This window comes from Felis catus, chromosome B3 (assembly GCF_018350175.1).
Source record: "Felis catus isolate Fca126 chromosome B3, F.catus_Fca126_mat1.0, whole genome shotgun sequence".
NCBI classification, from domain to species: domain Eukaryota; kingdom Metazoa; phylum Chordata; class Mammalia; order Carnivora; family Felidae; genus Felis; species Felis catus.
Window position 1 is genome coordinate 100,992,247 of NC_058373.1, and position 27,553 is coordinate 101,019,799.

Sequence of the window (27,553 nt, forward strand, 5' to 3'; positions counted from 1 at the left end):
ATGAGTATATGTGACAAGAAGAAACTTGAGATCCAGATGCAAATTGAAGATGATTCAGCAGTATACTTTGAAAATGACAGAAACTCTACATCACCAATCGGAAAGAAACCTTTTGTTGCTTCAAGACTTGCCAAAGACCTTACAAGAGCAGTATGTGCAGTTCTGACTTTTGCATTTTTAAAATGATTCAAAGAGGGGCGCCCGGGGGGCTCAGTTAGTTAAACGTCCAACTTTGGCTCATAGTTTGTGGGTTTGAGCCCTGCACTGGGCTCTGTACTGGCAACTCAGAGCCCGGAGTCTGCTTCAGATTCTGTGTCTCCCTGTCTCTCTGCCCCTCCCCTGCTCGCTCATTCATTCTTTCTCTTTCTCTCTCTCTCTCTCTCTCTCTCTCTCTCTCTCTCTCTCTCTCAAAAATAAGCATTTAAAAAACAAATTAAATAATGTAAAAAATTAAAGTCCAGAAAAGAATTACCAGATAGATTATAGTGGTAGGGGCATGGCCTTTTGTGAAATTTAGTAGAGAGAGAGAGAGAGAGAGAGAAAGCTAAGGGTTGATTTCACTGTTTTCAAAAATCATGGAGAATATGGATACTCATTATTTTGCTTCTCCACAGTAGGCTGAAAAGAAGAAATGGGCTGACATTGCAGCAAGAGGTATGTCAGCAATGCTTAAGGAAGAACTTCTTGACCAAATACTGGGACAGGGAGGTGCTGAAATGTTTGACCCTATAATCTTTTTATTATAGGATAGAAAATCACTAGTAGTCCTGGGTTGTCATTACCTGTGGTATTTGATGTAGGAGATCCTGAAGAGTGGAGGAATCTGGGAGAGCACAAGGATATCTCTTGACAGACCTGGATGTTCCGAAACTGGTCGGAGAGAAGGAAATGTCAAAGTTAGTTGACCATAAAAACGATCACGTGGGCTCTTATCTCTGGGTTATAGATGTGTTGAGATGAATCTTTACACACAGGGCTCTGCCCCTACTCCTGAAATCCAGATGGTGACACTCTGACATTGCCCTGTGACTTCACCAGCGTTATTCCTCTTTATTCTACTTTAGTCCCAGGTGATTCACCTGGGTGGGGACCATGCCTCCAGCTGTGAGTTAAGCATCACTTCTCCCTTTTGAGTGGGAAGAAGCACCTTCTACAGCTGTCCCTCCCAGAAACTCGATGGCTTCCTTAAACCCCAGAGGATTTTCTCTGAGACAGAATGTTTACTATGTTTGGTTTGGTACGCTGTTCTTCTATTAGGAGAGAAGGCATACCCTTGCATAGGGCAGCAGCCAGTATTGGATCAGCTTCAGTTGAGACCTTTCTTGCCATTGCAGAGCATCACATAGGGCTTAGCATCCAGGCTGTCTAAGTCCCGCTGGCCACTAGTCTTGGCCTTCGTCCCTCAGATTGTAAAGCCCAAATCTGCAGAACTAGAGCTGCACAGCTGTTCTCAGCAGAGAGGTACTGGTCTCCTTAGGCGGATACGCTATTTACTGCTTGTGAGGCAACTGCACAGGATGTCCCTGAGAATACACAGTTTGTCTCTGAGAGGTAGAAGGTGAGTAGGAGCAAAAGGATGTGTGTCGATGCATAGTCACCCTGACATTTGCTCTGAAATCACTGAATTGAGTGAGAAAGGGCAAGTGGAGCACTAAGTGACCCCTCTGCTCCCGCGTGTGACTCGGGAATCCTATGGCTCTAGGTCCCAGGCTCCATTTCTGCCTCTATTGGAAGCCCTAGATTTGCTGGGCTCTGTGGCTACTGTGCTTTTATGTAAGCAATGGAGATACAATGATGAATAAGACAGATAACGTCTCGCTGTCATGGGGTTTATTCCTAGTGAGAGGAGACAGACTACACACAAAGAGGCAAATAAATAAACAAGAAAATATCAGATGGTGACAGGTGATAGTAAATCAGAGTGATTGATGGGAAGTTAGTATTGGGTGTGGGAACAGTTTAGGCTGAGATGTTGGGGACAGACTCACTGAAGAGGTTAATTAGTAACTTGAATGACAAAAAAAGAGGCAACAAGATGATGCAAGGAAAGAGCTTCAAGCAGCAGGAACTGCCAGTGGAAAGGCCCTAAGCTGGGAAGGAGCTCAGTGTTTTTGGAACAAAGAAGGGAGGCCAAATGGGACTGGAGCTGAGTGAGGTTGGGATAAGAGATGAGGCTGGAAAGTTTGTCAGGTGCCAGATCACAGGGAGCCATGGGATCCAGGAAAAGAGTGAATTCAAAATGGTCCTAGAATTGGATTAGACTCTGGAGGTCATCTAGCTTGTGCTTCTTACTGCAAGACCATGATAGCAGAGCAGAGGTGCGATTTCATCTCTCCAGCTCTGCCAGCCAAACTTGGTCATGCTCCGACGTGGAAACAAGATCTTCTGACCCAGAGCCCTTGCCACTTCCCACCAGATTCCCACCAGGAAGTGGGAGTCCTGAATATCCCACTTTAATAGGGAATTAAATAAATTAATACCTGAGTAACATTTAGAACAATATTCATTACATTATGCTTGTTATATAATAAACACTATATAAATGTTTCAAAGGTAAAAAAAAAAAAAGACATAAAAACATGGAATTATCCTTCACACACCTTGTAAAAAAAAGGAGGATTATAAACATCTTTGTAGACTAGTTATGCCTGTCTCAGTAGTGAGTACTTAGTTTGCCTGTTTAATGCCACAGACCAAATGCAACCCATTTATTCTACAGTTGAGACACATTCCTGCTATAGGGACGTATGGTGCAGCTTGTACATCCAGGAGGAGTGAACATTCCACTGTGCACACATATTCAGAATCAGAAAATTGTATTGTAAGTTATGTACACACAGGGCACATGTGTGTATATACATCTTGGTTTTTCAAATAGCAATGACATTGCCAAAAGGAGTGATAGCTTTCACATCCTCCTCTGAAAAGAAGGTTTTACTGAAGAGGACATATGGAAATACATTTTGGAATAGCTGAGATCTTCAGTTCTGAAAGGATTTGAGGCTGGATCGATTAAGCACAAACCCATGGCAAGAGATGTGCTGGTGGAATAGAAGTTTGTTGTCACGACTCAGGCCCTCATTCGGGATTTAGAGCCCAAAGATCTGCCACGAGCAGATGCAAGGGCAAATCACACCCTCTTTCTCTGGCCTGAATCTCCATTCATCCTACTGCCTTCTATACTTTCTCCTTGTTCTCTCCCATTAACTGATAGGAGGGCTCTAATAGACTTTCTGCTTTCTCTCTCTTTATTCCTCCTTTATCTCTATCTTTTAGGGAGAATGTAAGAGAGAAAAGTCTCACTCCTTCCTCCAGAGCTTGAAGAGACAGGAAGGGCATCCTCCCTTCTGGGGTAGAAGATGAAGGTATAAATGAGGTGATGGCTTTGAATCAAAGATGGTAGGGCTAAGCAAAACATCAGAGTCCATGGAAATACCTCTTTACTGTTCAGCTTTATGGAACATGTAGAAGGAGTTTGTACGGTGTGCTAAGGTAAATGGAGGAGATCGCTTACAGCTGAGGTGTCCTACTTGGGCACTCCAGCTACCTTAGATTCTCCAGCTACCCTGAGGGCCAAAGGGACCCAAGCTTTACAGAGGCTCTGTGAACTTCAAGGTCAACCTAGGTATCGATATCCAGCTGAAGACAAGGGAAAAGAGAGCACGGAGGGCCAGCTGCAAGGATTATAATTCAGGTCTAATTACAAACTTTGGTGCATGTTCCATTGGCTGGAGCCTGTCATATGGACACATCTGACTATGAGGAAAGCTGGGACCTGGGTTTAGCTGTGTGTTGGAGAGGGAAGGAAAGAGGTTTGGTGAATAGGTAGCCAGTCTCTACCATGGAAAGTATATGACCAATGGTACTCCAGAGACAGTGGCAGAGTTGAAATTAAGACCCACCTTACTTAACCCATAGCACAGTGCTCTCCTCACCAAACTACCCTCTGTTATATCATTCATATGTTCCCTACCTTAAAAAAAAAAAAAAACACTTCCCACAAAAGGTGGCAAAAGGAAACCAAGAACCATTTTCTAAGGAAGATTGAAATGATGTGAAAGCACCAGCCATGTTTGATATAGGAAACACAGAAAATTGTTAGTCTCAGGGACCCAAGGAACCAAAATGCATCTGATTGCCTCAAAGGTCATTTTGTTAAAGTGAGGCCTGCTCTGCAGAATGATGAATGTGCATTAGAAAATCCGAAGTAATTACTGAGGATATTCAAGGCAAAACTGCCTACCCAATTTGTATGACATGGATCTTACCCATGAAAAATGTGCTCCATGGTCGAGAAAATGTCAGGCCATGACTGAAGCTCATGTCGATATCAAGACTACGAATAGTTATATGCTTCATTTGTTGTGTGATCATATTTGGAAGACCTCTCACACTCAGAACCTACAGGTCCACCAAATCCAGAAGAAGATGATGGAAATCATGACTGAAGAGGTACAAATGACTTTAAATATGTTGTCAATAAACCGATTGCAGTCAGCATTGGGAAAGACATAAAAAAGCCTTGCCAATCTATTTATCTTCTCTATGATATGTTTTTTGAAAAGTAAAAATGCTAAAGAAGCCCAGGTTTGAATTGGGGAACTCACGTCACTTCATGGTGAAGGCAATAATTCTGGAAAGTCCCCTGGGATAAGACAGGTGATACAGCCGAACGAGTGGATGGATATGAGCCACCAGTCTACAAATCTGCTTAAAATTCAGACTTCAAATGGTGACAAATGAAAAGTCTTATCTGTGGAGGCAAAAGGACACGCATGGCCCAGTAATGCCATTCTGGCATATCTTCAGTCAAAGTCTACTCACAAGAAAGGCCCTGGTACAACTTGTGGGAATCTCACAAAGAAAGGTCAGCCTTGCCTCCTGATAAGACAGAGAATTTCCACTGTACCATGAACTCTTTGTAAGGAAATCAGCTTCCGAATCCTCAGCCTTGCTTTTTCTTACTCCTTGCTGTCCTTCCCCACTTGGCTGCTTCCTGAGGACCTGGGGAGGGAGGCAAGACGAGGGTTATTGCGCGGTTCACTGCAAACACCTGTCTCTTGGTTTTACCTCAACCTTTTGATTCAGATGTTTTCACTTCCTCCCCTTTTTACGTTTGGCCCTTTGGTCTCTGTCCCCGGAGCTGACTTTCATCATCCAATTAGAAATAATACCCTCTTCTTGCTACCAGCTTTTCTGGGAACCGGAGGGAGTAAACCCTAAGCCTCCCTCACAGCCCGTGGGGCCAGCAGCGCTTCAAAGGAGCGTGGTGGCGGCACCACCTCCCGGCTGGGCTTCTTTTCTGTTTGAACAGCTTCTATTGCTCACTGCTGATCAGTAACTCAATGATTCATTAAACACACAAACAATGAGCGAATCTGTTCCATTAGCAAGGCCACCTGTTGATCTCAGACATCCTCAGCTGAACTCGGTGAACGTGAACAACAGAATGGCTGCCTCCGTGGAGGGCCCCGGCTGCATTTGATGGCATGTTGCGGCAGGAAAGGCAGAGTCCCAGGCTTGCTCGGGCTTTTATGCTTTTCCTTTCATCTGGTGGCAGGGCGGCCAGAGTATACTGCGGAATACAATGCTGTTCTCTATAATCAACTGGAAAACTCCAAGAGGTTGGTCATTATTGCCTCCTTAGGCTTGTGGAATTAGACAAAGAGGAGAGTGGGAATATCTTGTACTCTTTTGCGTGCCAGTGGCAGGGCAGCAGAATCAGCCGAGTGCTAAACAAAAAACAACAAAGAAAATGAAAGAAACAAAACATAACAAAGTATGTGTAAGAGCAATCTTATTTATTGCAGCCATACCTTCTCTCCCCTGGAAATAATACAATCTCTGCTACTTAGCCCCTAGTTTCTGTAGCTGATCCAGGCCTTTAGGAACTAGTCTACCAGTGTTTCCCAGTTTATCAGAAATCAAGGCTACTAAAAATCCTGGAAAGTTGACATTTTGTTATTTAAAAAAAATAGTGCTTTCTCTTCCCTTGTGCATAACCAACCCCTCTAATCGTTGTAATAGAAGAGCTTTCATAAGGTTGGCAATGTTTGTTTAGAGCCTAAAAACTGTATCATCAGGAATAGGGAGACATAATCTTTACTCAACTGAATATAAAGTTGCCTCTTTAGAGTGAATTTAGTTTTTGAGTGCCACAGTCATTACGATTTGTACTGTGTACTTCAGAATGGTTAGGTTTAAATTTCTCTACAGTGACACTTTGATTAAAATATTTGATTACATAGTCCAGTTTTTATGTTTTTGATGGCTTTATTCTAGACTATCATGAAACACTTTGTTGTTCATTGGTTCGTGTAAGAACATAGATGAATTACAGGGAAATGACTCTTTAACAAAAGTTCCAGTTCCTGTTAGTTTATCATATAAAAATTTGTTTAAATTAGTAACGAGTGATTATTTATATATTTAAATATGATTTATTTTCAAACTGGCTAACATACAGTGAATGGATAAACAAGATGTAGTTTCTATATACAGTGGAATACTACTCGGCAATGAGAAAGAATGAAATCATGACATTTGCAGCAACGTGGATGGAACTGGAAGGTATTATGTTAAGTGAAATAAGTCAGAGAAAGACGTCATGTAAAACCTTTAATGTTTTTTTTTTTTAAATGTTTATTTATTTTTCAGAGAGACACAGACAGAGAGCAAGCAGGGGAGGGGCAGAGAGAGAGTGAGACAGGATCTGAAGCAGGCTCCAGGCTCTGAGCTGTCAGCACAGAGCCGGATGTGGAGCTCAAACTCACGAGCAGTGAGATCGTGACCTGAGCTGAAGTCGGATGCCCAACCAGTTGAGCCATCCAGGTGCCCCATCATGTAAAATTTTTAAACAATCATCAGTTTTAAATCTCTTGACAGGGGCGCCTGGGTGGCGCAGTCGGTTAAGCGTCCGACTTCAGCCAGGTCACCATCTCGCGGTCCGTGAGTTCGAGCCCCGCGTCGGGCTCTGGGCTGATGGCTCAGAGCCTGGAGCCTGTTTCAGATTCTGTGTCTCCCTCTCTCTCTGCCCCTTGCCCGTTCATGCTCTGTCTCTCTCTGTCCCAAAAATAAATAAAAAAACGTTGAAAAAAAATTTAAAAAAATCTCTTGACAGATTTCAGAGATTACTGTTGCTAGTGGCTATTTTGCTTCCATTTTTGTGGCCCTGGAAATGGGAGAATGCCAGGCAAGGAATTCACGTTGAGCTTTTTTCCTGAATATTGTTTTGCTTTTAGAGGATGGGCTTTGAGCTCCAAGCATTCAGAATGAACACTACGAACAGATGGAGGCAGGCAGACTCCACTGCTTGGGTTCTGCAGGCAGGTGTGAGCATATCTCCCTCATCCAGCACATAAAAGGACCACGTGCACTTTCAAAGGGATTTCTGCAATCCTGGTCTTTTGACAACCACGACTACAATTTGATTGCCAAATGCAGGTGGTTGTGCAGAGGCCCAGTTGTGCAATCAAAAGAATCCTCAGAGTCTTCTGTATAAAAAGGAAAAGGACAGGGAGCAACTTTTTAAAAAAGACTAAGTAGGAGATAGCCACATACAAATTAAAAATTAGGTGGAAGAGGGGCACCTGGGTGGTTCAGTCCACTAAGCCTCTGACTCCTGGTTTCAGCTCAGGTCATGATCTCATGATTTGTGAGTTTGAGCCCCACATTGGGCTCTGCGCTGGCAGTGGGGAGCCTGCTGGGAATTCTCTCTTTCCCTCCCTCTCTACCCCTCTCCTGCTTGCTCTCTCTCTCTCTCTCTCTCTCTCAAAATAAATAGATAAACTTAAAAAAAATTTAAATTAGGTGGAAGACTCATAGCTATCCTCTGATGTAATTAGACTAGCACCGTCCAATAGAACTTTCTGCAAGGCTGAGGATGTTTTGCACTGAGCCATGGAAAAGCCTAGCCACATGTGGCTATTGAGCACTCGAAATGTGGCTAATGTGACTGGGAAGCTAAATTTCAACTTTAGCTAATTTAAATGGGCACACATCTTTAGTGGTGCTGTGTTGGACAGAAAAAGATTATTCTGTAAGTCCATGAGGGACACAGATCAGGTTGGTCCTGCAATATTCCCAGTACTGAGGGGGGGTGGGGTTTCTACCTTCATTGTAAGTTCTTAATAAGTATTTGGTGTGTGAAAGCATAAATCTGATCATGGTCCATCCTTCTTTAGCACCCTCAGGTGCTTCTCCCAACCTGGGAACTCCAACTCCTGGCAGACCCCTCAGCTCCATCTACCTTCTGCTCCAGGATGTCCAATTTTTATTTTTATTATTTGCATTTATTTTTAATGTTTATTTATTTTTGAGAGAGACAGCGTGCAAGAGAGCAGGGGAGGGGAGGAGGGAGAGGGAGACAGAGGATCCCAAGCCGACTCTGTGCTGACAGCAGAGAGCCCCATGCAGGGCTTGAACTCACAGACCAAACCACAAGATCATGGCCTGAGCTGAAGTCCGATGCTTTACGGACTGAGCTACCCAGGCACCCCCAGCATGTCCAATTTTTAAATCTATCCTTTGACTTGTCCTCATCTTCCTGTCTCTGTGCTTTTGTGTGTGAAGTTTCCTTTGCCTGGAATGCTCTTCTCCCCACTTGCCATCTTGGCAGACCTCTGCTTATCTTTCATAACCGGAAAGTCTTCACCAACTGGCCCAAATGGAGTTAATCACCCTCATCCCTTGGTTCCCATGGTAGTGCAGTATAAATGTCAGAGCGCAGATGTCTTAGGGCAGACTCAGATCTGTGTGTAAATGTTTGTAAGGAAATTCCCAGGGGAAACTAGGAAAGGTGTGGGTGGGGGGTGGAGGGCAGGGGGGGGAGGAAGCCAAGTAACTGTGCAGTCATGAAGTCCAACCAAAGATCCAATTTGCCCCATCTGCAGGCAGATTCAGGAACTCTATAAATCAAGTGTCAGTGTTTTCCTGACCATGGCAAAGGAACTAGTGTGTTCGAACTCTCACTTCCATCAGTTACTGGCTAAGGACCACCCAGGGAACATGCACTCCCAGACACTGGCCTCTCCATTTGTGTGGGTACAGGAGACTCAGAAGATAGTTCCCCAGGAAAGAGGGCAGGTTCTGGCTGTAGGAAGTTTTCTGTCTCATGGGATCGATGGGGCAGGCAGCACAAAAGTAGTGGAAAAGGATCCTGAAGGATTTTTGGGCAGAAACATGAACATTAGACATCCAATGATACCCTCTACAAGGGGTGTGAGAATTGAGTCTATATGGGTTGCAAACCCAGATCAATCTTATCCTAGAAAAGTGGCTGGTTTCCAGTCTCTGTAAAATTCAGAAAATAGTTACATCTTACTTTCAGACTTAAGGTAACAGACTTAATTTAACATACTTAAATATGATAATATGTCTAAAGTATTTAGCATAGTTGGGGTTTACTAGCAAAAAGTCAAAAATTGCATCTGTTATTAAAACATAGCGCTTTATTGTGATTTCTGACAATAAAAGTGCTGTCTGGCAATAATGTGATATCTGATTCTTCCACTGGCTTTGAGATTCTCTAGGGCAATAATATGCCTCATTGATCTTTAAGTCACTGGCACTTAAGCCAATGCTTGACCCCGAGTAGATATCAGATCAATAGTTCTTGAGTAAATGAATGATATACTCAACTTTGAACCTAATCTTTCTTATCATCTCTGATGACATGTTACATTGAAAAAGCTCTATTCATGTGTCTCTTTTTCCCCTTAGGCCATAACGGTAGGGTTTCTTACCCTTTTTGATTCCTTTAAACGTAGCACAACCTGGCATATGGCAGTTGCTAGACAACTGTTTGTTGAACTGATGTTTGTTGGGTAAGAGTCCACAAAGTTCCAAGGGTAAGAGTATTATAAAGTGTTGTTTTCTTCATGTCAGAGTTTGTTTGCAGACTGTGATCTCAGATCACTTATGGTTGAGTACAGAAAAACAAAACCCCTCTAGGTTTTTCAAAGAAGAATGTAATTTAATAGAGGGAATTAGGTGTTACAGTAGACAGAATTCCTAAAATGCTCCCGCAAAGATGTCTCACCCAACTCCCAGAAGCCACGAATATGCTGATGCATCACTCCTGTGACTATGTGATGTTATATGGCACTATTCCCAGTACCAAGGTGGGTTTTCTACCTTCATTGTAAGTTCTCAGTAAATACTTGTTGTGTGAAAATATAAATCTGATCATGGTCCATCCTTCCTTGGCACTCTTATTGCTTCTCCTGGCCCCTAAAGAGAGATTACCTGGGTGGGCCTAATCAAATCACACAAGCCCTTAAAATCAGGGAGCTTTGTCTGGCCGAGAGGAGAAAAGAGAATCAGAGTCCAAGTGTGAGGGGATTGGGTGTGATGGGTTCTGCTCTGGCTGCCATGTTGGGCAAAGGACTCAGTATGTCATTGTTGGTTTAAAAGTGGAGGATGCCACTTGGGGAAGGGTGTGCATGGCTTTAAGGAGATGGGAGACCCTTCTGTCTGACAGCCAGCAAACAATTGGGGACCTAAGTCCTCAAACCACAAGGAGATAAAGTCTGCCAGCATCCTGAATGAGTTTGCAAGTAGATTCTTCCCAGACCTTCCAGATAAGATCCCTGTCAACAGTTGACACCTTGATTTGAGCATGGTGAGACTTTGACCTAGAACCCTGTTGAGCCCACCTGACTTCTGATCTACAGAACCATGAAGTAATAAACACGTGCTATTTCAGGCTGCTTTAAGTTTGTAGTAATTTGCTACACAGCGGTAGAAAACTAATACCAGTGCTTTTTAGATTGCAGAAAAGCCTGGAGTCAAAAAAGTAAGGTGGGCTGCTCCTTGCTTTCAGGTTGCCATCACAGGCTTCCAGGTAGCTGTGGGAAATCACAACTGACCCACAACCCTGAAGCTGGGGCCTGGCAGTGAGAGAGACCAGCCAGCTGCCACGCTGGTCACATCTGCTAAAGCTCACATTGTCACCCTGGACCAGTGCTGAGAGAAGGATGGGGCTCTTGCTCTCTTCTGCCTTACAGATATCCCACGAATGAATTCTATTATTAAACATGTTATATCCAGAACATTGGTGGAAACGAAGTTTGGGGACATGTGGCTCCCAGACATCTAGCACCCAAGATAAAGGGGAACCTATGAAAGGGGTCAGGATAATGCTGATTGACAACGAATGGTATCCAGTATGGTTCTTCAAACTTTCAAGATCCCTTTAAACCAGCCTTCCAGTAGGAGTTATTTTCATTTTACAGATCCAGAAAACTGAGGCTCCATTGGGCTAAATATCTTGCCCCCAAATCTCCTCAATAGCAAGTAGCAAAACCGAGATTAGAACCCTGATCTGTTTCTCCCCAAATCCACATTTTCTCCCTCTGCCACTGACGCTGGCCGTGAGGTGGAACTTACATGACTGGCTGACAGTTGGATTGTGGAGGCTCAACTGAGGAGGCGATAGAAGTGGTAGCAACTTCATTTTATTTAAAAAAAACGTTTTCCTCAGGTTTCTGGCAAGGGCTGCTGTTAGTTGCTTGTTGGAACCCTCTCTAGCACTGTCTCCTCCCCCCTTGCTCTCATCCAACCTTTCTCCTTGGCCCACAGTCTCTGAGTTTGGACACAGACCCTGCAACGTGTGCTCTACTTTCTGGGTCTATTTTGGTGAAGGGTCCTGCCTCCTTTCAAGGGGCTGTCCCTGCCGTCCTTTTGTTTTGTTTGCTGCACACAATTGGCCCTTCTTTTCCATGGTCAGGGTCTCTCTGCCTCTCCCCCACTGGGGGCTGGTGCTGGACCGAGGATCAGCATCAGGAAAAATATCCCCTCCAGAGGGGGGGCCATGGAGCATTTCCCCCGGTCGGCTCTATCTTTGCTGCATACCAATCCAATTACAAACAAATTGGCCCACAGGTTCAAGCATGAGAGTGATTTGGACTTCTCTCCTCCCTTGCTGACAGTTTTAAACCTGTTTTCTTTAAAAACCCAACTCTGGGAAGAAAGTTTAGCACCCAAGCTCAAGAGAGGTGGGATGCAATCATCCCAGATATCAGGGTATAGTGAGGCTCAGAGAAGGAACTTTGAATTCTATTTTTCAGGAATAATTGAAACAAAAAGAGGTTCCCGGGGATTTACCTGTGACTGCAGGTTGGCAGCAGGAGGCTGGTCTTTTCAGGTCTGACTTGACTGGCTCTCTGGGTTCCCTTCTTTACCCTGGGTGGCTGCTCTTTTCTCTCTGGACTTTTCCTCAATGATGAGAAATTCATTCCTAGGTTTCTGGGGTGGGGGGAGAAGGAATGCTTTCAATCGTCTTTACTATGCCATAAAAGACATGATTTTTTTTCAAGCATGTGTCAAAAGAGAAGTGCAGAGCCCACCTACTGAGCAAATTTGGGATCAGCCAGGCTTTCTTCACTCAAAAATCCCCTAGGAACACTGTCAGGAGAGAGACATGTGAAGGAATGTGCTCCCTCTGCCTTTTTAAAAATCCATTTAAACACACCTTAAATTAAAAACCCAACTTAACTAAAAAGAAAGCAGATATAAAGTTGTACATGTAGTTCAGTTTTTTTTTTCTTTGACCCCAAATTCCTCAGGCTGGGTTTTCCTGAAGTGGAGTTATCCTGGGCTGCATATTGACATCAGTCAAATAAAGGATGATCCTTCCTTCTGTTCCCTTGTCTTTTTGAGACAGATCACCTGTCACTTCCTATCAGCATACCAGTCACACTTCTCCTGTGAGGATCTGTGTGGAGTTTCTGGGGGAAGTCTAGCTCACTTGTGCTGAGATGCTCAGCTGGCAGGGAGCCCGAGACCACTCCATCATCGCAGGTCACATCGGAAAGCCTCATCAGAACTGCTCTTCTCTTCAGAAAGATGTCTCAGAGGGTTTCCAGGGTGATTCAGAACATCCTCCTGAGATGCTGAGAGACTCAGGTCAGAGGATGCGTCTAGACGCAGGTATGTACTCTGCTGGAGACCTGGGTATGTATGCGCGTACTCTGTTCGGGGGTGGGTGGAGGGGGAAAGTCTATAGACCGGCTGGGGGAACCAACAGGTACAGCATGATTACAAGTCAGACAAATATTATGACGGGGAGAAGGATGTGGTGAGGGCACAAAGAAAGGGTACATAACCTTCACAGAGCAGGAGGACCTTCCAGAAGAAATGGCAACGGTGCATAAGACTGCTAATGACATAGCCACAGTCTGTGTGATGAGACCTCAGAAACTGACCTGAGAACAGAGGTGTGTGTCGCTGAGGGGAAACTTGCGGGGGGACTACTTTCATTAGATCCACTTGGATGAACGGCAGCGGCCCCATAGCCATGCCCACGGATTCTGCAACTACACTTTGATGGCCTTTGACTTTACATTGAAGATACAAGAGAAGATAGGAGACGAAGATGACTCCTCCCTCAGTTTAGTTACAGCACCTGCCTCACCTCTTCTGAGCTTCCAGCCCTTGGGTCGCAATGAAAAAGAAGATGCAGGGATCATCCTGTTCAACTGTCAAGTTTGGGGGTGAATGAAATATCCATAAGGGATCTCCCAGAAGCCAGAAAACTCATATTTACTTTCAACCAGGGAGAATTTGAACCTATGTCTCCAGACTTAAAAGTCTAGGATATTAATTCATTGTGACATCTGGTCCTTCTCTTCGATATTTTAAAAATAGGCTAGAAACAGAATTGTGAATCCATGCTCCAAAGCGCTCCACTCAGATTCTGGGAAAGAATGCAACTCTGAGTTTATCTTGTTTATCCAACTAGTCTCTGGTCATTTGTGTAACATGATATTTCTTCCATTGGATGCTGTAAGCCAATTTCTAGCACAAGGTTTCCATTTTGTTTTAATCATCCATGAAAGAAAAGAATGTGGGAATGTCTGTGTTGCCATTTTCTAGGACTGTGGTGGCACCAGTAGCTGGCTGCTGGCTTCTAGTCTTTGCTGCAGCCACTTGAGAATGTGAGATTCTCTACGAATCCTAGAATTTTGGAACTAGAAAGAAAATTTAGCAGTACGTAACAAGAACCATAAAGATGCTCATACCTTTTATTCCAGTCAACCCACCCTAATGAATTTCAAAGAAATATCACTCACCAGACCTGCAAATATGCATTTTCAAAGATGTTCACTCTAGATTTTTTTTTTGTAGTAAAAAAATGAGAAATCACCAAGATGTTCAACATTATGGACCTTGATTTAAACGTTGGGGTACATTAACTTCAAGGAATATTCTGCAGCCCTAAAATAATTATAAAGCTGCTTTACATTCACAAATGTCTATGGAAAGCCTACTATGTAGCTGTGCCCTAAGATAATAAAGAAATATGCAGACTTCAAATCTATGTTCCCTGTGACCTTGGCTATGTGAAAGACATACACGTACAGAAGAAAATTTGCAGAAATGTTATTAGTTGGCAAAGTAATGAATACTTTACAAGTGCTTTTGAAGAAAAATTTGTTACATTGTCTTGTGTCAATTAATATGTCCTCCTATCATAAGGTGGACAGATAGGAGGACAGAAGGTGCTACTAGCTTTGGGAAAGACTTCTGAGAGGTAAGAGTGAACATTCATTCATTCATTCGTGGTACATATATTTGAGCAACTACTGCATGCTAAAAAATACAGCAGTGATTAAGACAGAGACATAATCCTCACAAGTGTTAGGTCTGTGTTTTACTTTTATTAATATTTATTTAATGAATATTTGAATCTGAAAAGTAACCTTATAATAATCTATGCTAGTTTCCATCTTTCCTATCTTTTTCCTCCAAAAAACACTTGTTGTCGAAGTAAGATTTAAGTTATGGAGACAGTAATTTGGCTGCAGTCACACAGCTTATTTGTAACAAGCCTGATATTAGAATCTGATTCTTGGGTTACCACCTCCCCTCCACATTTCTCTTATAATCAGTCTCTTAGAAACAAGTTGTTGGAATAACAATGGAAAGTCAGAAAGAGTCTTTAGAACCATGATATTGGGCAGAAAGCGAGAATGATCAAGACCTGTGCGTCTCAAGCTTTATTGTATGTAAGAATTACCCAAGAGCCTTTGTCCAAGTGCAGAGTTTGAGTCTGTAGTCTAGGGTGGGGCTTGACATTCTATATTTCTCCTAAGCTTCTCGGTGATGCTGATAGTGCCTGTTCTTGAGTAGCAAGAATGTGAGGATATAAGCTGTCCAAATATGGGTGAAATTTCAAGTTTAATCTATAGCCAGTGTTATTTCTAATTTTGTCCATGGGGAAGTATAGATGTCAATTTTTTACAAAGCCTAAGTTTACTGTTATTAACCACTGACGAGGTTTTCCTTTCCCTCTTAGCACTTGCTCTACATCTCAGTCTCTCTCATGCAGCAGGCCTGTGAAAGACAGGAAGAAAGAATATTCTAGAACCACATCACTATGGGATAATGGAATAGGAATTTATACTTGGGTCATTTGGCTCCCAAGCCCTTTCTCTTAACTGTTGTGATGCATATTCACATATGCATGATGTTTCCCCTTCACCTACCAGTCAAGGTCCAGGTCTTGGAGTCAAGATCAAAGTTGGGTCTGAAAGCTAACTAAGCACTTAGTACTGAGGGCCAGTTACCTCATCTGTTGGTGTTTCTATTTCTTCATGTATAAATATAGCTAGTAGTAGCACCCATCTTATTAGCTGCTTGTGTAGATTAAACAAGATAATGTACACAAATCACTGACCTCACTATCTGCATGGAGTGAATGCTCTATAAAGGTAGCTATTATTGTATTGGTTGAGTCTGAATCTCATTCTGAATTCTTCCAGAGGAGTTCACACAAACCTAGTGCTTGAGGCAGACAGGATATCAAATACAGTAAAACCTTGGTTTTCAAGCATAATTGGCTCTGGAAACATGCTTGTAATCCAAAGCACTTGTATATCAAAGTGAATTTCAAGAACCATTGGCTCAGTTGTGATCATGTCACGTTCTGTGTCAGGTACTACTCGTATTGCAAGACATTGCTCATTTATCAAGTTAAAATTTATTTTGCTCATCTTGTGGAACACTCACAGAACAAGTTACTCACAATCCAAGGTTTTACTGTAATGTATTTATTTAAAATTTAATATTTAATTGAGCATACTCTAAATATAAAAATGTAAATATATGAATAAAATGCTAAGTAAATAATAATGAAACATAAATAAAGCATAAATATATACTTATATAAACACATAGATATACTTAAATAATATCTAATGTATTTCATTAATTAAAATATTTATACAAAAGTATATAAATATGTGGACAAAATGCAATTTAGAGAAATAATGTATATAAGTATATGAAGTTTAAATACTGTGAATATATTATAAAAATGTAGTGTAGTTTAAATAATTTAAATTCCAGTAATACATATAGTAAAATAAATATATCAATACTATTTCATATATGCTATATAAATGTTATATTTGTATATATATGAATGTGACAGGTGCTAATGCACAAAGGTTTTTGAATATGAATACTATGACAACACAGAAGATAGTAACTTGCTTTCTGGGATGATGGGGGAGATAACTTTTGAGCTTAGTCTGGAAGGATAAGTTTGAGGTTGGGAAAAAGCACTTCAGGCTGAGGGTTTGGGGTAAAGAGGGCAGCAGGCAATAAGGCTGTAATGAAGATTGTTGCTGGTTTATAAAGAGCCCCTAAATCATAGCCCTGATCTGTAGACTGTGGGGGGGCCATGGGAAGGTGGTTTTGAGCAGGCCAGTCATGTGATTAGATGTGTCTTTAAGTCTGTGGGGTGGACAACTTGGTTAGAAATACGTTGGCCTGCTCTCTGCTTTTTTCAGGAGTCTACACTGTTTCCCAAGCATCATCAAACCTTGCAATAGTCTTTCAAATCTGCCCTAGCCATTGAAAAGGTAAGGGGGAAACATCACTGTGTAACTGGGTATTTTCTAATCCTTGTGCCTCTGTGTACTAAAATTTCACTTTCAATGGTAAGGTTTGAGGCATTTTCCCTGAAGAGGAAAGAATTATTGATGCAAAAGATGTTACTGAAAGGGAAAATAATCAGATGGGAAAAAAAAGGGGTGAACACAGAGAAATGCCTTACTCCTGTTCCTACTGTTAACTTCTAATTTCTTATCCTTGGAGATACTTCCTCTTAACTTGACCTTAAAAAGAATGAACTCTGAATGTCACAGGAGTCCTTGTGATCGATCGCCAGGTAAAGACCAAAGGTAGAATTCTGTGATGGTGGAGGGGAATTTTAATTCTCTTCCTTCATCAGTAGCTAACTTAGGTGGTTAGAGAAGGAAAGGAAATGTTTCCTTAAAAAGGAAACATTCTAAAATTAGAATCTGATGCAACCTCTCATATCATTCCCAAACAGAATCATTTTACTGGCTATTTGTTGGCAATCAGATGCATAGATCTGCATATTTTTATTGGCCTTTGCCACAGAAATAGCATCTCAAAGTCTTTTCCCATACGTATCACACAAAAATAAATGATAATTCTATTTGACAGTTCCTTTCATCTAAGGATCTTAATCACCCAAACATTCCTTAATAAAAACTTGCAACACCCTGTGAGGGAGGTAAATATTAGTGTGCTATTTTATGAATGAGGAAGATGGTTAATAAGGAGATTAAGCTATTTGCCTATAACGAGGTAAGTTTGTAGATATGGAGTCAAATTTCCACCCTCTGCGAGGAACTCGATAATTGTTAAACTAAGACAAAGACTTTACTTATCCTTTAAAAAAGATTGAGCAAAATTGAAACCTGGCTTTTTTGTTCCCAAGTTACTAGACTTCATCCCCAAACAATGAGAATACATTTTTCAAAAAGAGAGAGGCTCATATTTACAGGTATGAATTCATTTCTCCATTGCTTTACAGAACCTTAAGACTGTAGCATGTTGTTCCCTAAACAACCTGTAACTGAATCACAATCTTTTCAAAGAAGGTGTGGAATTTGTTATTATGTAGTATAATCTTTGTCTTCCAAATCTATCCTACATTTAGATCTATGTCTTCTTGTAAAATGCTCCTAACATAGTACTTCGCTGCCTTAGATAAGAATAATTTCATACTACTTATTAGGATGTAGAGTTCTGGTGTGTTTTCTCTACTAATCCCAGATATATTTTATTGAGCACTTATTAAGTGACATACTCTTTGCTAAAGGCTCAACATAATTCACATTTATTCTTTCAACACTGTGAAAGAGTGTTGACATATGAGAATCTATCCCCATTTGACTCATGAGAATCTGAAGCTTCAAGGAAATTGGCTCAGTCAGGGTAACACAGCCAGGAGGTAGTAAAGCATGGAATCTCCCCAGATTGTCTGACCCCAGGACCCAACCATTTCCAATATTGGATCATAAGCAACACCTTCAGCTCAGTAGAATTCTTTCCTAAGGAATAATAGAAGTTTAATGTCTGGTTTTTTTTTTCTGTGCTTTAGAAAATGAGCTTGAACATTTGACACACTTTGTTTACCTGCAGTAGAAATTTGTAAAATGGTTCCTGCTATAGGTCCAGATATAGAATTTGTAGGAGACCTGACAGTGACTATAATAAAGCATTAATCTTTAGAATGTTTCCTCGATCCTCAGAGTTCTCATTATCCTTCACAGAATGGGTTAAGTATTCTACTTTTTACCAGTACCTTCTGTCTTCTCAGCCACACCCAGCGTCTCCTCCAGGATACATACTTGGGGTTGGTTGTCAAAAGTTCATTTTGTTGTTTCAAAGCCTTTTTCTGTCTGATACTCAATTTTAGTTCCCTTTCCTTTTTTGTTTCCTTTATGAAAAGTTGGCAATACCTGAAACTCTATTCTCTCCTGATTATAACGGCATTCCTACTCTATTACTATCTACCTCTTTGGTGCTGTGGGGGACTTTTTTAAAGGTTGTTTGTTTTGCTGAAGGACTGGTAAATGATGTGTTTCAGAAGTGACATTTTGACTTGCTGAGGCCAGACAATCTGGACATGGGCAGACTTTCTAGAAATCCCACGTCTTTCTGTATTTCAATGCTGTCATCTTAAACACAGCATCTGTAGCATAAAACTGCCAAAGGGGGTCGTATTTTTATTTTTTTACCAATAATTCTAGGTGACCTGCTTTTGCCCAGATCCAACAACTTGGGTTATTTACCGACTTTTCTATTAAATCGAGCCATTCCTTCTGAACACCAGAGATCTGATGTAGCAGATAAAATATCTCTGTGGCACTGCCACTTACAAATGTATACACGTGCTACTTCCAGAAAATGATCTTCCTGAAGAACAAGATGAAAATTTAATGGCAGCTTTAATCTTAACCTCAGACCCTTGCAATATTACACTAGCAAAAAAGAATTCACCAACAGCTGCGTGTTGGAGAGACCAAGGGACTGATTAAATCCGTCACATGGACAACAAGTAACTCTTTGAGTGGTAGGTGTGCACTATGGCTTCCAGTAAGTCTGTTACCAGATGAGGCAACTTCAAAGATAGTGGTGGGTTGTGCAGAGGATAGTAGGAGGTGGGGAAGGGCCAAAGCTTCAAAGAACGTTGAGGGTGGGTTGTTTGGTTTTTTTGGTTTTTTTGGTTTGGTTTTAGCATTTCAATTCATTGCATGCAAAAATAGTTTGAGGTATGTTGATAATGACCTAACACTTATTTTCAGTTTTGTGACAGTAGTATACAAAGATTAAATAAATACTGCAAATTAATTGCATTTATATTTTAAACAGAAGAGCCCTTCAAATGCAAATAGGAGACATCCTGTCTACAAGGATATTTAGCCAATTGCTTGATGCATGTGGTTACAAAGAGGCTTGAGTATTGTCCAAGAGGCACAGATGGGATGATTTAGGCACAAACAAGTTTTATTTTGTTACTTCTGTGCAAACTCTTGGACATACCTGGCTTTATAAAAATTATATTCTTGGTTACATATGAAAAGTCTTAAATAGACATCAAGAAATTATATAGAAAGCAGTTTCTTGGCTAATAACTGGGGTTATTAAACTTTAATATATTGCAGATCCATATTCTTTATAGATTTGTTATAATTTAGGAGTTAAATGTTGACAGTTCCTGGTTACAGAACTTTTATTTAAGGTTTCTATCAGAATAACATTTCCCACCTGATTTGAAGCAGCAATTTCTAGGATTGTTTCTTTCTCTCTTTTTTTTTTATGCATATGTCTTGTGAATGTGCTAGATGATATTGTCAGCTAGAAGTATTTTTAATACTGGAAAACTCTCATACCTGAGGTTTTTAAAAGTCTTTCCTGAGCCCTGCAAGTACCCACTGAAGTGTCTGTTTCCCTCTTCTGGTTGGATGCTAGGAAGCTCAGAGCTATGTTTGTTCATTTCTAGTAATGTGTCAAATTTCATGACGTGCATATTTGTGTACTAGTCTCATGCCGGTCTGACTTTATTTTCTTATCCCTGTTTTCTTCTCTAAATGTTCTTTAAAAAATTGTTAACATTGAAATTTTAAACTTCAAATAATATTCTTTTAAATCTTGCTTAATCTTATCACACTATGTAAACCACTTAAAAAATTCTCAGAGTACCGAAACAATGAATGAAGCAAAACATACTGATATTTCAACACCTATAGCTCATTCGTGATACAAATGCCAAAGCTTTAACTCTGCCTTTTTTGCATGGATGACACAGTGCTGCCTAGATTTCCAAGGGTAAAGTGGAATTAGAAATAATATTACTATAAATGATTAACTCATCTAGGCCATAATGAGGATAATTATTTTTGTGTATCTTTATCCCTCTGGGATATGAAATAATTGTATCGGTGCTCTGCCAAGTACATTTAAATATTGTTATTAGTTGAAACAAAATGCACATCTTGTGGGCCTCATACAATGGGTCCAAACGCAAAGAAAGATACAGAGAAAGTAACACCCAGATTCACATTTACTAAGGGATTCCAAATAATGCCCTAAATGACTATTTTGGAGCTCAGTTACATGCAGGTGCTAGGAGGATTTATGCTGTGAATGCCTGAAATACTTTCTCCACCGAGGGGAGATTATTAAGTACTAGTGAGCCTGAGTGGTGCCAATACTAACCATTAACTTTTGGCTCCCAGCCACGACTGTCTACTCGGCAGTGGATTCTGCCACCAAGGGGAAGGTCATTAAAGGCTGTTCTTTATTCTCGTTAGTATGTTCCAACATAATTAACAGAAGTTGTTCACCAGATGGTTTCCTTCCTGTCAGCAAGTACCTCCAGCTTAATGGGCTATGCAGGATTCTTTACTTTAAGTGGGTGAGGCGGGAAGCAAATTTAAAATATATCATCTTTGATCCTCCCACTTCTAATTAGTTCTAAAGGTTTTAGATAATAATGTAAAGGGGGCTGGGAAATGAAATCATTCTAAATATCAAAGAATCACAGAAGGCCAACAAGAATTTTATACATACTACGGGATGTTTCTTTCTCCTTGCCAGGTCTCTGCCCAGCACCAAGAAAAGCGCAGAAACTATTGTCAGCCTACAGCTGAAACATGTTCACAGAGCCTTAGAGCTGAAATGGTTTTAAAATCTGATAACAAAACCATCGGGTCTCAGAAATTTTAAGGGATGCTAGAGATATGCAGCTGGGGATGTGCCCCTCTGGACTCAGAGGGTAGAGAGTAAGTGGTTTAGACCTGTAAACAGGCATGTTATAATGGAGTTTGGGAAGTATAGTCTCAAACACTGTTGCCTTCCAACCTCTGTGCCACACCCCTCTTCTTGTGAAATAAACTTTGATCTTGTTTATGTATGCCCTCTCTTGCACAAGGTGCTGGGCACAGAGAGGGTCTGCTGTGAGCCAATCTGAGCTGTTCCATTCCCTAACCCATGTTTGGTTTACAAATTGTGGACATATGAGCAACCTGTAGCCAATAAATCATGAAACGAGGCTTGACTGAGAGCTTCTGGGAAAGGCTTTCTTGCTCCTAAGAATGCATGTCCATTGTTGGTACTGTCATAGGAATCATCTAGCTATGTGGCATAAGGTACAATGACCTACCTTCTAGTAGCTAAACTAAGTGGTTTCTCGCTAAACTAGTTACATTTAGGAAATCATTTTATTATAATGAATGTAATAAAAATATCCCATTCTTACCCATTATCTCAAACGATTGTTACAACAACCATGTAACTCACATGAGACAGAAACTCTTCCCTCTATAACCGATGGAGAGGCTGAATCTCACAGACACTAATGTGATGAGCCTGGACAAAGCTGCTGGCTTTGGAAACTAAGAACCCTTCCTACCACATCATGTTATTTCTACCTTAAGTAGAGTAAAAAGCTCAGTTGCCTGAGTCAGGGATACAATGCAATTATAAAACATTTCTCTCTCTCTGTCTCTCTCTCTGTCTCTCTCTCTCTCTCTCTCTCTCTTTGCCTGAAAAAATACTAACTCTACCTTCTTTTGAGCTTTTATCCTGGTATTTATTTATTTGAGTTTATTTTGAGAGAGAGAGAGAGAGAGAGAGAGCACAGCCAGTATAGAGCCTGAGGTGGGGCTCGATCCCACAAACTGTGAGAACATGACCTGAGCAGAAATTAAGAGTCAGATGCTTAACTGCCTGCACCACCCAGGCAGCCCTATCCTGGCATTTTAAATTCAGTTCCATCCTCCATATTTTTACACGAAGAAATATTTGAAGTGAAGTAAGATGAAAAGGGCTTTCGAGGAGGGTAAAATATCATTAAAAATCAGTTTAGTCTACTAATGACCAGGAAGGTTTCAAAAGATTTTGAAGGAAACAAGAAGAAATGCCCTTCTAGTTTTGGGTACAGTATGTATCACTCCACCTAGGGATGACTGCATCACTGATGAATGGGCTGGAAGGCTGTGCTATAAAAATTTGAGCTAGAATAGTTACAGGCTTAATTATCATGTGCTATAGCTCACTTGTGAAGACAATTTTACTCATTCACTACAGTTCTTAGGACTCCTTTATTTGTGAGTGACAGAAATCCCAACTCAATTGGTTGAAGCAAAACAGAATTTTTGGGCTCACATAACTAAATAATGTTCAACAGGTGGCTCTAACTTCAGGTGCAGCTTGGTTGAGGGCTCAACTCCTGTCAAGGGGCTCCACCTATGGGCTCTTCTTTCTCAAGGGGGCTCAATTATGGCTCTGAGGGATGCTCCCAAACTGAAAACACATTTCATCATAGCAGCCAGTCCACTGGAAATAAGGTTCACCTCTTGAAGAGCTCAAATGAAAGTCCAAGAATTGAAGTTCATTGGCCTTGACTGTATTATTGTGGTCAACTGAGTTATTTTTTGGTCATAATTCTTCATTGTCTTGTAGCAGTTTTGCCTGCCTTTGCCAAGGCCTCAAAATAGGCAAAGTATACTCCTCCTCTTCCCGTGACCATGGCCTTGGTCATGATTTGTTTGGTGAATGTGACACTAACAAATAGAAGAGGCTCGGATATACTCGCACAGTTGGGCTTACCCTCTTACTGCAGTGAGAGAAGAACATGCCTTGTATATAGCATTTGCTTGTGCAAGGAGGATGAGAGATACCTGAAGAAACCCTGGACTAGTAGACTGTATTTGTTAGCTATCGCTCTAATAATACCACGTAAAAATTATTGAAAAACCTAGTGGCTTATACGTTTGTTTCTTGTTCACATTTCTTCAGGTGGCTGATATTTGGCTGGATGATTTGGCTCCAGGTGAGTGATTATGTCCAGGGTTTCTCCCTATGTCTCTCACTCTCCTTGCACAAACAAATCTTACATTTGAGCCATGTTCTTCTCATGGCAAAAAGGGAGAGGTGCAGCAAGGGAGCAAGCCCAACTGTGTAAGTATGCTCAAGCTTCTTGTATCATACAATTGTCCACTGGGAGCCAATGCCATCCAGCCTAGCTTTTATTTGCCACTTGCAGAAAGTGAGCAGGAAACACAAATGCCTATGGTTATAAGCTACTGAGTTTTGTGATAATTTGTTACATGGCATTATCAGAGCAGTAGCTAACCGATACAGTTTACTGTGACCATCACTATACCATACACGAAGGCAAGGTGTTGGAATGTGATTGGATAAGCCTAGATTGTGAGTTCTACTGCTAGAACCCAGTGGTGGAATCTGACTCACCTTTAGCATAAAGGATGAAAGGGCAAAGAAATATGGACACTGTTACCAGAAGGAGGTTCTGACAAACAAAAACTGCAGTCCCACCATCAACGAAACCTGCATTTTAGTGTTAGCGATGGATTGCATCAAGCTGCCACACTCTCTATGCAGAACCATTGTAAATACCTAACAACCTGACATGCATGTGATGCACTAATGATCAACGAAAGGCAGATGGTAATGAATAGAAAGAACAACCTTCAGAAGCTGCAGGCTTGTACTGAAGGCTTTGTGCTCAAAACAGAGCAAGGAGGAGGCTTGCTGTAGTCGGCACTGGTTGAGACACACCTAAAGTGTTGGGTTTGATCCCGAACATCACATTTTTAGAGGTACATTCTTAAATTGAAACTTGTTGAAAGTGAGGGATCCAGAAATTTTAAGAAGAAAAAGCTGGGCTCTATTGGCAGAGCAAATGTGGGAAGGATGGAATATGAATCAGGGTCAGCAGGAGAAGGAATCATTATTTTCAAATATCATAAGAGATGATGTATGGAAGAGAGATTGTATTTAGTCTACATTATGCAGATATGTGTTATTGTGGAAAGAATGTGGTCTTTGGGGTCAGGGAGACAGAACTCTACTACTTATTAGCTGTGTGTCTTTAGCAGGTAACATTCTCTCTCAGTGTCTGCTGTAGAGGTATTAGAGAGCTTGAGAAGTAATACATGTAAGACTGGTTCTTGTGGGTGCTCGGTAAATGTTAGCTATTTTAATATGGTTGATGTCATTATTAGAACTGTATTAAAACCAACGTGTGGAGTTTTCAGGAAAGCTCCTTTCAGCTAAGGATAATAAAGAAGACAACTTAGAACTGTCCCAAAACAGAATGGGCTTCTGAATGTCATAGTGAGTCCTCTGTCCCTGGAAACCATTCCCGCAGAGGCTGGACTTGAGGACTGGAGGCTGGAAGACTTCTGGGAGTGCCAGGAGGCTATGTGATATGGATTTCTAGGCTGCCCCCTAATTCTGAGATCCTAAGTTCAATGAACTGTGAGCCAGCTTCCTTCACACTCATCCCCAACTAGGTGAGCACTGAAAGGTATTATAAATAGGGAGTCCAAACATCTGGATGCACTTGGAACAATCTTGGTTTAGACCTGTTGTCCTGGTGCAATTATGAAAGAATTCCTCCCCTTTCTCTCTCAACGGTGTCCCAGTTTAGATGGTAAAATGACATAGTCACCCTAATTATAACTAACTCAATGAATAGAGGCCAAGCATATTCTTGTTACTTTCAACATAAGTTACCCCCCTTTAGCGCCAGAATTACCACTCTTCCTGGGTTTCCCTTCCTGGTGTAATGGTATTATCATCCTCCTATTAACTCAGCCTCACACCTTTGGAAGCCGCTTCAGCATTTCTGCCTCCCTCTCCCCGCACCTTCAATCAGTTGCCAAACCCTTTTGATCCTATCTCCAAAACACCCACCAGTATCTGCCCCTTCTTTTAAGTCTCAATGCTTTAATTCAGGTCTTGTTACCTCTTGCCTGGAGCATTGTAAAATCCTCCTAACAGCCCTGACCCATTCTGTTATCCATCAACCTGCCGGGGCACTGTGCCTTTTAAAGCATGCCACCAATCTGGCTGCGGCTTTCTATTCACCTAGATAGATAAAATTAAGTTTCTCTTGTTTGTCTGACTGTATCACATAAAAAACACATGGAAAGGTTTTCATCAAATGTGGAGGACACATTTGGGATGGCATGATTTAAGATGTAGAGGTATGTGGCCTGCACAGAATTCCCCTGGAGGCACTCAGGAGGGCGTGTCAACGATATAGGTGGTTAACCTTCAGAGCAACTGGAATCTGCTGCTGAAACCAGCCTGCGCGACTCCTGCCTGGAAGAGGCAAAGCTAACAAAATCAGCCAGAGACAAAGAAAACAAAGAAGGGCTCCCAATCTGAACCCAACTTAAATGTCTAAGGGCAGGTTCTCAGAATTGCAGATGCCGGTTCGCAATAGGTATTGATTTTCCAAGGAGCTGCTTCTCTCATGGGCAATTTGATACAGTGTTTTCTGGGATTATGTACACAACGCTGGTGAGCGATTCCTTTGAGCAATCCCAGAGTACCCAGCTAGAGTGAGAAAAACTGTCAACCTCTCAGAGAGGCATTCACATTCAGCTGGCCTCTCAGGCTCTCCTAAAGCTGTGTCCCATGTACACTGTGCACCCGTTCTGTCTCTCACCTGTATCTCCATGCCTCTTCTCCCTGAACTGGGGCTCAGGGGTCCTCCTCAGGTAAAACACTCTCCCATCACCTCTACTTGTGGCAGTCCTTGCCATCTGTCAGGGTTCGGCTCAAGCACCCACTTCCTCCGTAAGACTTTGAGATTCTCTTGGGGTCTTTAATTTTCTCCTTGGCCACTTTTCACTGCATGTATGTAGATGGAGAGAGAGAGAGAGAAAGATATAGATAATATAGATATTTTCCTATACATGTGTCTTTTAAGCTATAAGCCCCAGAGAAGATGAATAATGTCTATTCATCTTAGTGTCATCTTTAGTACTTTGCATATACAGATTTTCACTATGTATTTATTGAACGAAGTGGTTTTTTAAAAGAGTATCTTAACTCGGTTCAGCAACCGTGTGGACTGAAATATCTCCTAGACAGGGGATCATAAAGGCAATATTATACCTTTATTTGACCAGAACGGGAGAGCACCCCTCCTAGTGGAGAGATCTATTTGCTTTGCAGTTAACAAAACGATAAAAGGACTGTCTCCAACTTTTTAAAACGAGGGTTTTGAAAAGCTATGGAATGCCAGAAAATACTGAGTATAAAGCTCATCTGAATACTTAATTCTTGGTTATCCTAAAGCTTAAATTCTTTAGGTATCTTAAAACTTAAGTTCTTAAATGTGGCCTGTAATGTGTGGCACTAGCTGAGCAACTTGTTACTCTTGTTACTGTACTCACCTATTTTGGGCAATAATCTCTAGAGAGTATCAAATCTTCAGCAAAGTTGTTGGCCTCAATCTAAGCAATTCTGAATTACCTTATGGGTTCCAGTCAGTGGGATATCAGATTGCTTCCTGTGTAGTATGCAGGTTTAAACCAACAACCACAAGGGCCTATCTTTGAAGCATAAAACACTTGGACATTAAAACTTCTTTTTGGCACCCTGCCTGAGGTCAGAAATCTGCATTTTCAGCACAGGTCACTTGGGACTTCTCAGCACACATGGCCTGAGTTCCACATGCTCACTCAACTTCCAAGCATGCAATTCTGTTGGAAAGAGAGAGCCTGGTTTTGGAGTCTGTTACAAAAGCAAAACATGGGACCTCAAACTGGGCAAACAGTGAGAAAGATATCTTCTTGAAAAGAGAGATTATGGAGACCATGACAAGGTTATCAAGAAACCATTTGAACTGCATAAGGTGAAATTGAGAAAGGCGTCTGCATTCAGACGAGTCCAAACAGAAAAGCAA

At 41.4% G+C, this 27,553-nt stretch overlaps 1 pseudogene; it reads left to right on the forward strand.

Annotated features, from left to right (window-relative positions):
* LOC101091631 lies at positions 1-27,553 on the forward strand (annotated as a pseudogene).